At 47.5% G+C, this 13,671-nt stretch overlaps 1 protein-coding gene across 1 annotated transcript in view; it reads right to left on the minus strand.

The window, feature by feature from the left end:
- The window catches only part of LOC131266606 (homeotic protein distal-less), a 59,604-nt gene that overhangs the window by 34,461 nt on the left and 11,472 nt on the right, over positions 1-13,671 (minus strand). The window lies entirely within an intron of this gene.

Below are 13,671 nucleotides of genomic sequence, written 5' to 3' on the forward strand. Positions count from 1 at the left end.
TCCACACACACACACACACACACCGAGGATCACCGGGTTGGATCCTCGCAAAACCATGCCGAAAAGGTCGATTGGTAGATGCCGACTTTTGCGCTTGAGGCTTTGTTGGGTTTTTTCTTCGTTTTTGTCGGTAAAATCTTTATGCCCTATGTGTGTGTGTGTGTGTGTGTGTGTGTGCTGCCCGGCTCAGAATGCTCCTCCGCTGATGGTGGAAAATTCTCCGAAACATCATCGGCCGTCGATCGTCCTTGGAGATCAGGTTTGGTTGTGTTGTGTCGGTTCGGGCCGCGTTTCGGCAGAGTTCTACCTATCCAAACTCCAGACGGGGGAATTCGTCGAATGGAGACGAAAGAGGTCTGACTCAGCCGCTTAGAACCGTTTTCCGGTGACGTGATGATAGAAATGTCAACCCGTCGCCGGGAGATACGTCAATGGAATGTTATAAATTATGGATGGTTTGATACATTAAATCGATTCGCGTTGGCGCGTGGTATTTTAAATGTCACCCGTTATACTTTTAAATAACCGTGTCTTGAATAGAACTCGTTCGCAGCTAGATCGATTAGCGGGGACCTTTTTTTTTCAAATGAAGAAACCGACAGTGTTACTTGGAAAGGTGAGACACAACCTGGATGGGCTGCTCAGTCTCAAACAGCTGAACCTGATGGTGGTGGAAAACCATTCTTCGCGACGCCACGGATGGAAAGCCAGCACGTCATTTGTGGCTAAAAGGTGTTTGTTACCGAAGGTACCGTACGGGGTTCCATAAATCATTGACAGATGAATTTCGAAAAGATGGAAACACACCTCTCGTTCGCAAAAAAACGAGGGGGGCGCAAACAAGCCCGAGTATCTTCTGGCCCATCAACTCAGCGCCTTGGTCGTGAAAGCTCCTCTGGCCTTCGCATCTCGCGACAGCTGGCCGAACCGAACGCTGGTGCTCCACCGAATCCGCGACCCATCCTTGGGTTGGTGTTTTTTCCCCCTTTCCTTTTCTGTTGGCAACCACGACCGGGGCATTCGGGGCAGGTTTGGTTCCAAATGAGCAAATATTTCATGTGCATTATTTGTTTACCTTTCGGTGTGTTTTCGGGCCCGTTGATTGAATGAACCGAGCGCCATCAACCACATGTGCGCGCGCGCACGCCTGGCGATATGCGTGTGGCGTCCGTTTTGCGATGTTGTGTCTGCCGATGGAGGCCGTGGCTCATTACCGCACTTTTTTTGTTGCCATCCCCCCTCCCGAGTTTGTACCCTTTTTCAGCGATCGTGTGTGTTTTGTTTTCATTTTGTTTGACTTGCGTTCACCGGGACGGTAAAGTATCGTGTAGTGTATGTGTTTCGAAGTGAAACTAAGACTTCTTATATCTTTGCAGGTTCCTCGGCCGGTTCGAAAGATCACCTCGAGACAGATACCGTGCCTTCCTTGACACGCTCTCGCAAGGGTTAGGGGGCACACTGTATGGCTAAAGATGCTGTCCGGCTGATTGTTTCATCACTTCCACACACACATACACACACAGTTCATACAGTTCGCGAGTGTGAACCATGTCCAGGCACCTGGAAGAGAGGACACCCTTGTCGGCCGGATGGAGAGTGCTCTACCGATCGGGAGTCAATATGTGTTACCCCACCGGGACCACTGGAAGGAGGAAACAATAGTTCAGCACTTGAAAAGATTTAACGTCCACTTGTCGTAACGTGTCCAACTTTCCAAGCACGACCGAGGCTGAAGCGCGGGGAAATTCCTGGAACACATTGCTGCAGACACCCGGACAACTCCCATCCGAACGATTGTGCCAACTCATGCTCACCGGGTTGATGGTTTTGATGGTTTCATCATCCCGAAAAGAAGAAACAACAACACACGCAAGTGTTGCGAGCCATCGATCGACGAGAGTTAAAAACAAAACTCCAAACGGCCTCTGCACCGAACGGGGGGTGTTCAGCAGGATCTTTTCAGGATTTCGGGACACCGCCGTCGCCGGCACCGCTCCCGACTGGAGATAATGAAATTAAACCCACTACATGATTATGATTGACATCCAAATCAATCCCGGCCCGGGTCCCGAACCGAGCGCCCCGAAACCCCTGGGAACTGTACGGCCATGCGGACACATGCGGATGTTTCTGTTGCCTGTTGGCCTGTGCACTGTGGACAGCTACTTTTTTGTTGTTGTTGTCCGGGGTTCCGTTTCCTCACGCTGGGCCCTGGAACCTTTTCACGAACCCATTTGGGGTCCTCGTCGCCGCGCGCGGCGAAGAATAGATGAATGGACGTGTGCGTGGTCGATGAAACCCGCGGAAGAAAGAGAACAATGCCGTCCATGCCGGGTACCGCGACGCGACGGGTCGGCAAAGGAATCCCCGGTGCCGGGTTGAAGTGGGAAAAAGGAAATTTAATTAACGTAGATTAACAACAACAACATCAACAGCAACTACAGCAGCAGCACCAGAAGCGGCACCAAACGGCCGGACCACGCATTTGCTCCTCAATGGGAAGCGGGTTCCCGAATCATTTGTCTCGAACCAAATCTCAACTGGTCGAGATCAAAGGAATGCAATGATCGATCTCCGTTCGGGTTCGGTTCTATTTTTTTCGACTGGCGGAGAACGCTCGAACAAAAGGAACGAGACTGATCCTTGATCCACCCATCCAGCCTTCAGAGTGTTTTCTAAAGCGTACACCCCGGTGCGTTTGACAGCATCGATTGGTTTCACGTCACGATTGGGGCTCGTAACTTGCTCACCTTCTTTTCGGCCAGCTCATTTATTAGGCAAATGATGTAAACGATGATGTGAAGAGCTTCTGTTTCTGTGCCGGAGTCATCATTAATATCTTCGCCAACGCGCAAGTACATCCTGTTTGGCACATTCGAAAGCTCCTCGTGTCACGTTCAACTTCCCAAAACGACCTTATTCCTCGTTTAATCAAAAATGATGCGTAGTTAAGAATTAGCATTTTTATACAACCAGCTCCGGACGGTTTCGATAAGCCCAAGTTCAGGTGCGTGCTTTCCTTAATCTCTATTACTCACGTCGCTTTCCACCATCGACCATCGTTGCGTATAATTCGAAGGAAAATTGATTTCTTCTTCCCACGGGCCTGCAATCTGTAGAGGCAAATGCATCCATCCAGTTACTAACCTGCGTTATCGTAAGGGAGAGAGAGAGAGAGAGATGAAGAGAAAAAGAATCAGAAAAAATGGTTCAATATCATGCTACCAATTCAGTATGGAAATAGTGCCCGGCCAGTGATGGCCTGCGCGGGTGATTAATATGATAATGCAAACTGTTGCGTATATGTATATAAATGAGTTAATTAGACAATATTGTGCACCAAAGCCGTTGCACGCCGGGAAATCCGGATTGGCGGGCTACAGACAGCGGCCAGTTTCCGAGCGAGCCGAAGAGATTCTGCTGCTCTGCTGTCGAACGGCGGCTCCACGACCATATGTCAATTATTGTGTTCTAGTTCACGGGCTTCACCAGTTTACCCCCCTCCCGGGCATCCCCGCGTGTGTATCTCGATGACCACCGGCATCTATCCGGCTGCCGAACGAAACCAAACCGACCACGATAAGTCCCTAAACGCGACTTCCGGTCCGGGCGGCCACATTCGACCACGCCAGTTGCGAGTTGCGCGCTGCAGATAGAACTCATCGTAAATCATAACGGTTGAGGCTAATTAAATTTATTACAGCTCAATTGCCCGCGCTGGCCAAGAGCCACCGCCGAAAGGGGGTGTCGGGGAATCCAATGCGTTGCTGCGTGTCCCCCTAGGGGCGCCCTTTACTGCGTAGGTTTTCCAGTTTCTTCTTCTTCGTGCCTGGATCGTGCCTTATTTGATCGGCGTTGTTGCGCCTGCGATCGATCCTTCGTGTAACCCTTTCTTTTAACTTTTTCCGATGAACCATGTTAAATTCCCCCCGAGCCCAACCGATGCACTTTAGTTCACACACACACACACGCGCTTTCCTTTTCTTTTTTCTTCTACATTGGCCATCCGCTTTCTCGGCAAGGGTTGATCAAGGGCGGCAAGTAATTGAATACAATTGACCTTTATCGATTTTTGGGCCCCGCGTGCGTGCGTCCGTAATTTATTTGCTAGCCCTGTGTTTCGTTCTGTTTTTATTTAACGATTTGCATCCAAGCGGAAAATGGTGATCCGATCGATAAGGGGCAGTGGGGCGTTCCTTTCGAATTCCCGCCGGAAGAAACACGGATGAAGTTATCAAAAGGGGGAGTTGTGCGTTGAAAAATTGCCTGTCGAAAATTGGAAAATCGTTACTAGCGATGCCTCTTGGAATGTGGTGCTAATGATTGACACATTGTGTTTGACGGAAATGAGAAGGACGAATCAAACGGTTTGCAATTGAAAAATGTTGGTCTTAAATAGGTCAACGGTTTGAAATCAATTTCTGATTGATAAAAATATTTTCCTTGCATAATAAGGAAACGTAAGAAAAATGTGTGTTGAAATGTCGATGTGCCAAGGCGATCGGAAAGAACTGGCGCCGCCACGGTTGATTTGTGGCAAATGGAAACCGACCGGATATAAAATTAGTCTCGACACATCGCACCCCGGGTCGGGCTTCGCGAAAAAGGGTTGCTTTTTTCCCGGGGAACCCTATGCGGAGGAAAAAGCCCGCCACGACCCGGCGGCAGGTGGCCCTCATAAAATCAACTAATTTGTTTCGATTATCCTCTGTCCGCGGCTCGTCGAAGAGAGTGTGGGCTGTTTTTTTTTCTTGTTTTTGTTTCTTAGTTTTGTTTCCTTTTTTGTTTTGGCAGGCGAAAGAAGGGTTGGCAAAAGGTTCCCGTACCTCAGCTGACGGCAAGCGGACGTCCAATGTCGGGTCGTGCTGTTTTGCTGGCCAAACTCGAGCCTCGAAACCCCCCGCCGTGCGTTGTTGTGATCCATTAGGAACCGAGCCGAGAAGTGGCCTGACGCCTGACGGTGCCGCCGCCGCCGTCGTCGTCGAAAGGAGCAGCAGCAGCAGCAGCAACATTGCATACGTTATTAACCCGGCAGGGGGTCCCGCAAGCTTTTTAGATCTGCTGCGGTCAGCTCTCTGGGATGCTGAGTCGAATCATCTACCACACCGGAGCACCATGCTGATTCGATTGTCCGATCCGATCATTAAACGGAAGTCGTGGAAATAACAAGGACTTCTTCTGCAAACGATGCTGTAGGTTGGATTTTTGGACGATCGCAACGTTTGAGATGGCACGTGGTTTGCATAGCGCTTAGCACCTTCTCGAGCGTCGATGTTGATTTTTAATCGAATAACACCTAGGTGCAACTTTTGCGATGATTTATCTTAAAGAGATTGTAATGTGTTGAACAGCACATTTGTTTTTCCCATTCAAAAACGATTTCGTGTACTGTTATATTGTCTTTTTCCTTTTGTATTTGTAGATCTGAATGCTCTCAAAAACGGTGAGCCGCCATTTTTGCAGCTACCGTGTGAAGTTTTGCGATGATTCAGCAATCGAGCCGGGAAGGAGTGCATGAGAACTTCAGCTCCTTTCAAGACAGCAAACCAGCTCACACTTCTGAACGTGGAAAGCGTTGCATCAAAAGAATGAATGAGCTTGAAGCCGATGGGCTTCATGGATCCCCTCGCATTGCTCGTGGACGTGCGAAACAGAGTGAGAGTGCCTCCGGAAAGGAGAAATACAATCGATCCCACCCGGCCGGTCGGGGCCAAAGACGCTGTGTCATTCGAACTAGTGAACGCCTCCCGGCGGGCTGCACTTCACCATTTTGTATCGATCTCTTCTGTTGCTTCTGGCACCAGAAATCGTAGAACTCACTGAGTGTGTGTGTGTGTGCCCTCGCTGTCCCGGCCAAACCGGGAGCAAACCGTCGACGCATCTAATTACCGATTTAACCCTAAACCAATTAGTGGTGCCGTATCTGTGCGTAGTAGCATCATTAGCCTTGGGTTCTGCCGGTCGCAGGCGTCAGGTTGCTTGCTGCGTTAGGGTCGGGCTCTCTCGCAGGCCGCGGATGAAATCCGGCTCGGGGAGTCCTGTTTCAGCCAGCACCCGCACGGGGTGAACTGTTTACTACGTCGCTATGCAAGGGCGCGTCTGATCCGACGGTTTTGCTGGCAGCGGGGAGAGTCTAATTAGTTGAAAAATTGTTCCAATTTCACCCCAATCGAAAGAGGATCTCATGGTTGGGTGTCCTTTAAATCGGGGGTGTTTTAAAGTCATGCTGCTGGGATTAAATCAACCTTCAAAAAGTGAATTATGGAAAGATAGTTTAATGTGTATTGATTTCTTTTTAGTAATCTCGCAAAAAGGCTTTCATGAATGTTAACACAAACATACGCAAAACTCAACTCTTCCCATGGTTGTGTGCAACTTAACCAGGTCCTTCACGCAAAAAAACTCCTTTCCGTGCAAACCGAGATAGGATAAACTACATTCGACAAACCATCAACAAACTGAATTGACTAACTACCAGCCATCAGAAGCCCTCACATGCCCGGGGACGTCAAGAGGCGACCATAATCCAATGGATGGATGGTATGTTGCTCCTGCTGCTGTTGCTGGTGGTGGTTGTTGTTTGCCGTTGAAGTTTGCAGAAGTATCGTACCGGTCCCGTGGCGCGTACCAATCCGCTTCCAAGAGCAAGTTCATTCCCCGGGACGCAACGTGCTTTTCGGAGGTCGATTCACCAGCGGTGTTCCGTTCGACTGGAAACTATTGGAAACGCACGGAAACTTTGGGAGACGTTGGCGGAGAAGCGGGAAGAAAAAAAACGGCAACATAGCACAATAATTGAAGCAATTATATTCGATGATAAATTGATTTTTCAACGGGTCGCGATCGCACGCATCAGCACCATCGTACCGAGCGGGTGCGGGTGCTCCCTGTGGCTGCTGTCCGTCCGTCCGGTTGTGCTTATCCGTCAGTGTATATATTGTGTGAGTCGTCGCCGTCGCTTCGGGTTGGCTGTCAGTGGACCGGGCCGTCTGGCAAGTTGGCAGCCGCACAACGGACCCGGTCCCGCACAGATGGTATGGTGCCCGTCACTTCTGACTCACTCCCTACCGGCTTGACTTTGGCGCGACATTCGCGTCAGGTTAAGAGCAAACTTTGGAAGTTACGACGAATCGTCAAGTGGGAAAGCTAGAAAGCGAACATTGTGCATAGCGGATTGTCTTGGGGTTAGGTATTAACATACACTGCTAGATTGCAAAATAAAATATCCTACAAAAATCTTGGACACTCAAATCGCAATTGGTAAATGGCAGTAAAATTGTAAAAGTATTTTCAGTTCCTTTATTATCAAAGTCAATCAAATCTTCGATATATATTAAACATTAATTAAGGGATTTACGATCACGCCTATCGTTTACTCTTTTTCTAACACCACGTTAAAGGGCACTGGAGAAAACATTAACAGAGAACTAATGAATCAGTAGGGCAAATCATACTATTTTCCCTGTATTTTCCATTAAATGATTCATATTGTTTTAATGACTAAAGAAGTCCACCATGATCTAATTGTCAACGGATCGTTGTCATAGATCACTTTCCACCTTCGGGTAAACCACTGTGCGTTGAATCTTGATGATCGGAATGGGCTGGGGATTTGCCAGTGGATAAACAACAAGCTGACTAATCTGGATGCCAATCGTGTTCGTTTCCAGAAGCAGAAACTTCTGATTCCTATTGTCGATAGCCGCTGGCTTCTACATCTAGTTTCCTAGAATCTTTACACAATTCCACCCTCATCGGAGAATGTCGTTCTGATTTCATTACAGTGCAATGTTTGGTTTCTTTCCTTTCCTTTCAGAGTGAGCCCCTACGAGTCCAATCCAAAGCCCATAGGGCACCGTTTATGGCTGCCATTCACCCGCTGCTAAGGTATGTGAAAAATCTTCCCCTTTCCTTGACGGTCGATTTATGATGACCGATAGATTTATGTTCAACGAGTCATGTTTTTTCACGCGAAATGATTCACTCGTAGTTGATCTTTCGATCAATTAAACTGTCGCAGGATCACGCACGAAAAAAAACTCCCCGTGGTCCCAACGCGAGCATTAGCTGTTGGTTTCCAGCTGCTTTTCCGCAAGCAGCAGCAGCAGCAGCAGCAGCAACAACATAATAAACTTCCAAACAGCATCGCCAGTCAATCATGCATTCCGGTGCAGCAACTGTCAACTGTCCCACCGTGGCGTGGGGGAAAGAGGAAAAACGCGTACAAGTTTTCAAAATGTCGCGCAAGTGTCGCGACGCATTAAGCACCACACACCCTGGGGAGGGGGAAGGAAAGTAGCTCCTCACCCGAGGGGTGGGGTGGGTGAGAAAAGAGAGGGGCCGCGTTACTAATTGAAACGATAATCGTCAACCAGCAATTACAAGCAATAAAAAGTGACCACCGAGCTGAAAGATGAAAAAGAAAGGAGTGCTTAGTGAAAAGCAATAACACCACCCGAAGTAAAGGTACAGGTGAGAGTAATCGCCATGTATAAAAGTGCGCCGCTAGAATGACGAGCCGTACCGGCTGATGATGATGTTGATGTGCCCTGGTGGAATTACTCAATTTTTGTAAACGTTTTCAGCGCGTTTTCCCGTCCCTGTACTTCCGTAGGTCTCGGTTCTGATCGCAGGCACAAATTGCCAACCTGTTGGGCGAGGAATTGGAAGGGTTATTAGGTTCGGTGCGCCATGGTGGTGTGCAAATTGAATTATAATTTGCCATTGAACAACCTACCGGCTGAATTATTTACCCGTCCCGGACGAAACGGTCGAACGGATGACACGTCCGGCGGTCGTTGTCCGCTGGAAAAACCTTCCAACGACGAAAGAAAGTGTTTTTCGGCTCGGGGTGAGCGAGCGGGCATTAGTTTTGCTTGACATGAGTGCTAATTTGTCACCCGTGACCGACTACTAGTAGCTACCCGGTCCCCATCAATCGATCGTCTTATGGCGTCGGTAGGTAAATGATAACCCTCCCCGCAGGTTGTCGCCAATCCTTTGTGCGGAATGTGTGCGGTCATCACCTAATCAATACCATTTGAACCACTCAACAAGGGTGATGTGAATGTAAGGGAGCTTTCCACACCTACCCCCAGGTGGGCCCAAACAATTGCTCCCCTACCCCCGTAACGCAAAGGATCGATCATGGGCAGGTAATTGTAATGATTGTAATGTGTACGAACTTTTTTGTTTGCTCGACATACAGGGGCACCCACATTTCAGCACCTCCCAGCAAACGAGATCGACGTGGGGTCGCCTAGGGAAGGAGACGGTTTTGGCTAATCCTAACCCCCGGTGACTGCCCAAGACGACGAGACAAATGACTGAAAAGGTGTCGAAAGACGTCGGTCCGGATGATTATGATGGTGGTGATGATAGTTTTGCCGTGAGAGGAGCGCGCTCGCTTGCAATTATGCCATGCTCGTTCGGGCTTGAGCTGGCACTCCTGTTTTCTGTGTTATTTTCAACCTTTTTTTGTTGGTTTGTGCCACGGCAAGGCGACGTAAAGCAAACCAGAAGCAATCGAATATGGCAAGGAGCTGGCCGGTAGCAATCAACATACGGGACGCGTAGTAAGGCAGGTGCTAAAATACCGAGTGTTAATGCTTTCAAGGAGGGTCCTGATGTGGTGGTCCAGGACTTGCATTTTTACTGCGCGAATCTACAGTCAAATAACACAAGTAGATGCTTTGGGCAGCCAGTTTTAACTCTTTCTTGTTTGAGAAATATTGTTATCTGAGTTTAAACTTAAATACTTTTGAATTATTTTTAGTTTTAAGACAAAAATGTGAAACTTAACAACGTAATTTTCGATTTTAATATTTCAAAAACGGCAGAATATTAAAAAAAACGGCTTTTCTTGAAATCCAAAGCTATATCTAAAACAACAGCGGAGTGATGAAGTGGTACATGAAAAAATTAAAAACGCCAAAAAGATAGCCAACTAATATGCTAAAAAGTAACAGTTTCCAGATTTGAGGGTCAAAATGACCCCTAAAAAGCATTCGGTCAAGATTCCAAATTAATATATTCTAGTGTTAAACACATTTGTAAGAGCCTTTACTTACTTAGGACAATTGTAAAGTTCCTGCCGTAAATATTTAAAGACACTTGTGATTGAAGTCGTTGTCATCAATCTCACTTGCTTCAGCAGACAGCAGTCATAAAACGGAGACCGCGAAGGCAACGTCCCACCCAGAGCACCCATTTTGCTGGTGAGTCACCAAAGGCTTTGATACTCCCTTTCGATTCCTGCACAAAATGGCGCCTCCCGTCGGCGGAGGGGGCGAGACGGTGAATGTACACACAAACACAGTTGGATGATAAAACAAATTGTCAACCACCATCGGCTCAATCCATCGTTTGCATTTCATCGGACCAATGGGGCCGAGAACGCCGAGAGAGATCGGTTGGTGAGGTTTTCCGTTTTGGCGTCGTGCGTAGGCGAACTGGTTGGATCGCTTTCGCCGTCCACACCGATCCCAACGTCTGGGAGGGCAACTTTATTATATCGACCATTAATTTAAATTAATTTAACCCATTCCAGGTCCGACCGGACATCGGGCACATGTCTCTTCGGGTAGCTCGGGCTTCGCTTCCACCGAAAGGAATCGCTACTGGATGGGCTGGACGAATAAATAAAACCGAACGGTCGCTTCCCGGCGGCAAACACCCCGTGCTAGGTGTCGGTGTGTTTGGCTAGAAAACCGAGAGGCACAAAAGTTCGAGTTCCACCCCCGCTCTACTGGGACCGTTTGACGAGGGCACGGCCGGGAGAAGGAAAGCCACCCAATCGTGGTGGAGAAAGGACAGTGGACGTCCGCGGCCAGCCCGGTTGTCATAAATTATCCACGAACGCACTGACACAACAGCACATTTATCATGGCCCCGGCCAGTAGCTCTAGTAGCTGCACGCATATAGTGGCTTGCTGCCGCCTGCGAACGGCCATGTGGGCGACACTCATGGAAAGGAATGGATCCAAAGTTGTATAAAAACTCGTTTTCCTGGCTTTGCGACACTGCGGAAGGCTATGAAAACGTTCATCGCAGCGTGTTGCATTGCAATTCGTTTGCGACAACGAAGGAGCGCATCCTTGTTGGCACAAAATTAAACAAACAAAAGATTCTTAAAAAGAAAATTCGAATTAATTAAATAGAACACTAGATGATGGATGAATTTATTAGTTTGTTATTTCGAATAATATATAGGAGTCCTGGTGAACGAGCTCCATATTTTTCTGTTCGCCAATTCATATCTGTGATGGGAAAGATTTGGTTGATGCGTGTTAAATGTTTTTTTATGTTTTTATTTCCTATTTCATTTTAACGTACAAGATGTACTGCCCAAGAAGTATGATGATATAACGTTATATTCCTTTAACATGTTCCATGCCGTATCACTCAAAAAATGGGTAACAGCATCAATATTCATCCGCCCTTTACTCTAATATAGAAAGGGACTAGATAAGTCCTAGCAGGTAGGTTATAAAGATAGCTAAAATGTATACTTTGGGTAGCCTAGTTTTTGGTTCAATAAATTTGATAACTAAATTTAAACAACACTGATTGCACTGACAATCTGTATTAAAACAGCGTGGCGGTTAACGTGTTAACAATTTTACGATTGCACAACTGATTGGTTTCGTGTTTTGGGAAGATGACTAGTTTGTAATTTTTATAAATCTTGGATCTTCTTCTCAAATTGTCTAGCTGCCCTGTTCTGGATAAATGCAAATCAATCTGAATTGAAGCTTTAAAAAATCGGATGATGATCATTCAAATTTTTAAACAAACCTACAAATATGGTGTATTGATGTTTTAGTTTTGTTGTTACCGATGCTGTTGATGATGATGTGCCCATTTTTGTAAATATTGCCATCGGTTGTCTTCGAGAGAAAAAAAATGTAACTCCTCTTTTACTTGTCCAAAACGTGTTCCAATGTGCTTCGCTTCTCGCTTTGTTTGGAAGCCAACCCCGAACCCGTTCTCCGGGGATGCAAGGGGATTGAGAAGAAGCTGCAAGAGGAGCAAGGAAGTGAGCACCATCTGGTGCGTTGGTTTGGTTTGTGGGGATGGATGGGGGCCCTGAGCGGTGGCCAGTTAGCGTCAGCGGGCGGACACGTCTTCTTTTGTTTTCAATTCGAATTTATTGATAGTGGGCGGGCAGGTTACGTTAATTCAATTTACCATTTCTACCACCACCACGTCGGGGCAAGGTATCCCCACCACTCGCGCTGCGTTCGGAAGGGTTCGAATGAAAAGCAATATAAAAAAAAAAAAACAAACAAACCAGCGAACATGTTGTGGAACATGATGTCAGTAAAGTAAAAGGGAAAAACAAGACAAAAACAATGCCCCACAAGTTCCGGCTGGCGGAGAATGTACCAAGACTGTTGCTTCGAGCACAACGGATCCGATCCGTTCGCCACAAACAACCCCCGAAAAAGTGCTCGCTGACACTGATTTAGGACCCCCGATGAAAAGGAATAAAGAAACGAAACTGGCCCGGCTCAGTAGGGCTTTGATAACAAAGTTTTTCCGGCCGCTCGATTGTGTGTCCTGGAAAGGGCATCAAGTATCATGTTATATTCATGCGCGAAAGTCAAGTTGCCATTCAACCTTTTGTGTTTTTCCGACCTCCCTCCCAACCTCGGTTCCGGGGAACCACAAAACTAACCCACACAAAGCATCATGTCCGGAAAATCTATCTATCATTAGAAGTGGAAACAACGGGGCATACGATTGGTTCCGATTGGTTTTTCAAAAAATCGATTTCCCTCCCCCCCCCCCACACTAAGGGTCTGCCATCATGCACGCTAGGGAAAACGCATCCATTTCCAACCGGTCGCCCGGGGTTGATACTGTTTGTTTGGACTACCAAGTGTTTCCTATTTTTTCCACCCACCTCCCGGGTCGGAGGGGTGCAAATGTTTTCACTCCGGAAACGGGACGGTTGGAGGGCCAGGAAGGGAAAGAAAAACGCATCACCGAAGGAACAAACCTTCTGTCTGCAATTGGAATGAGCATGCCAATGGAACTCAAACTGGGCCGGTATTGGTTGGAAAGGGAGTTCTTGTTGGGGGAGGGGGAGGTTGCCTCTCTACAATACACTTGTCAATCAAAAGGAAAACCAAAAGCTATTCCACGTCGAGGGTTCGGGAAAACTCCGGCCAATACACCGCACACCCCTCCAACCAACGTCAAAGGTTGTGTGAATCGGTGCTAATCGAATCGGTTGCCCCTGCTGCACCTTCCACTCCTCCCCGCTCAGTGACCGGAGGCAACTTAAATAAAAATGTTTTGCATGAAATTGACTCAATCGAAGTCGAAGCGACCCCCATTTTTCTTTTCCTTTTCCTTTTTGCGGTACACTCCGAAAAGTTTCCAATCCAAAAATCTACCACTCGAGTGTCACGTTACACCCTTTGGTGCGGTGGAAAACCAACCAACACACCACATCTGTGCCACGTTGCTCGGTTTTTTCGTGGAAACATTTTCCTTAAACCGAATGTTTTTTATTATTCAACCTGGTTTCGATGGCTTCCCGGGAGCGACGAGAGGGTTATGGGGATTGGGCTGGAAAGTTTGCACCTTCCGTGTTTTTTTTTTCCAAACAGTTTTGTTTTTCATCAACCCGATTTGTTGTTTGCCGCTGTCGCAAATTAGCCG

This window comes from Anopheles coustani, chromosome 2, assembly GCF_943734705.1.
Source record: "Anopheles coustani chromosome 2, idAnoCousDA_361_x.2, whole genome shotgun sequence".
NCBI classification, from domain to species: domain Eukaryota; kingdom Metazoa; phylum Arthropoda; class Insecta; order Diptera; family Culicidae; genus Anopheles; species Anopheles coustani.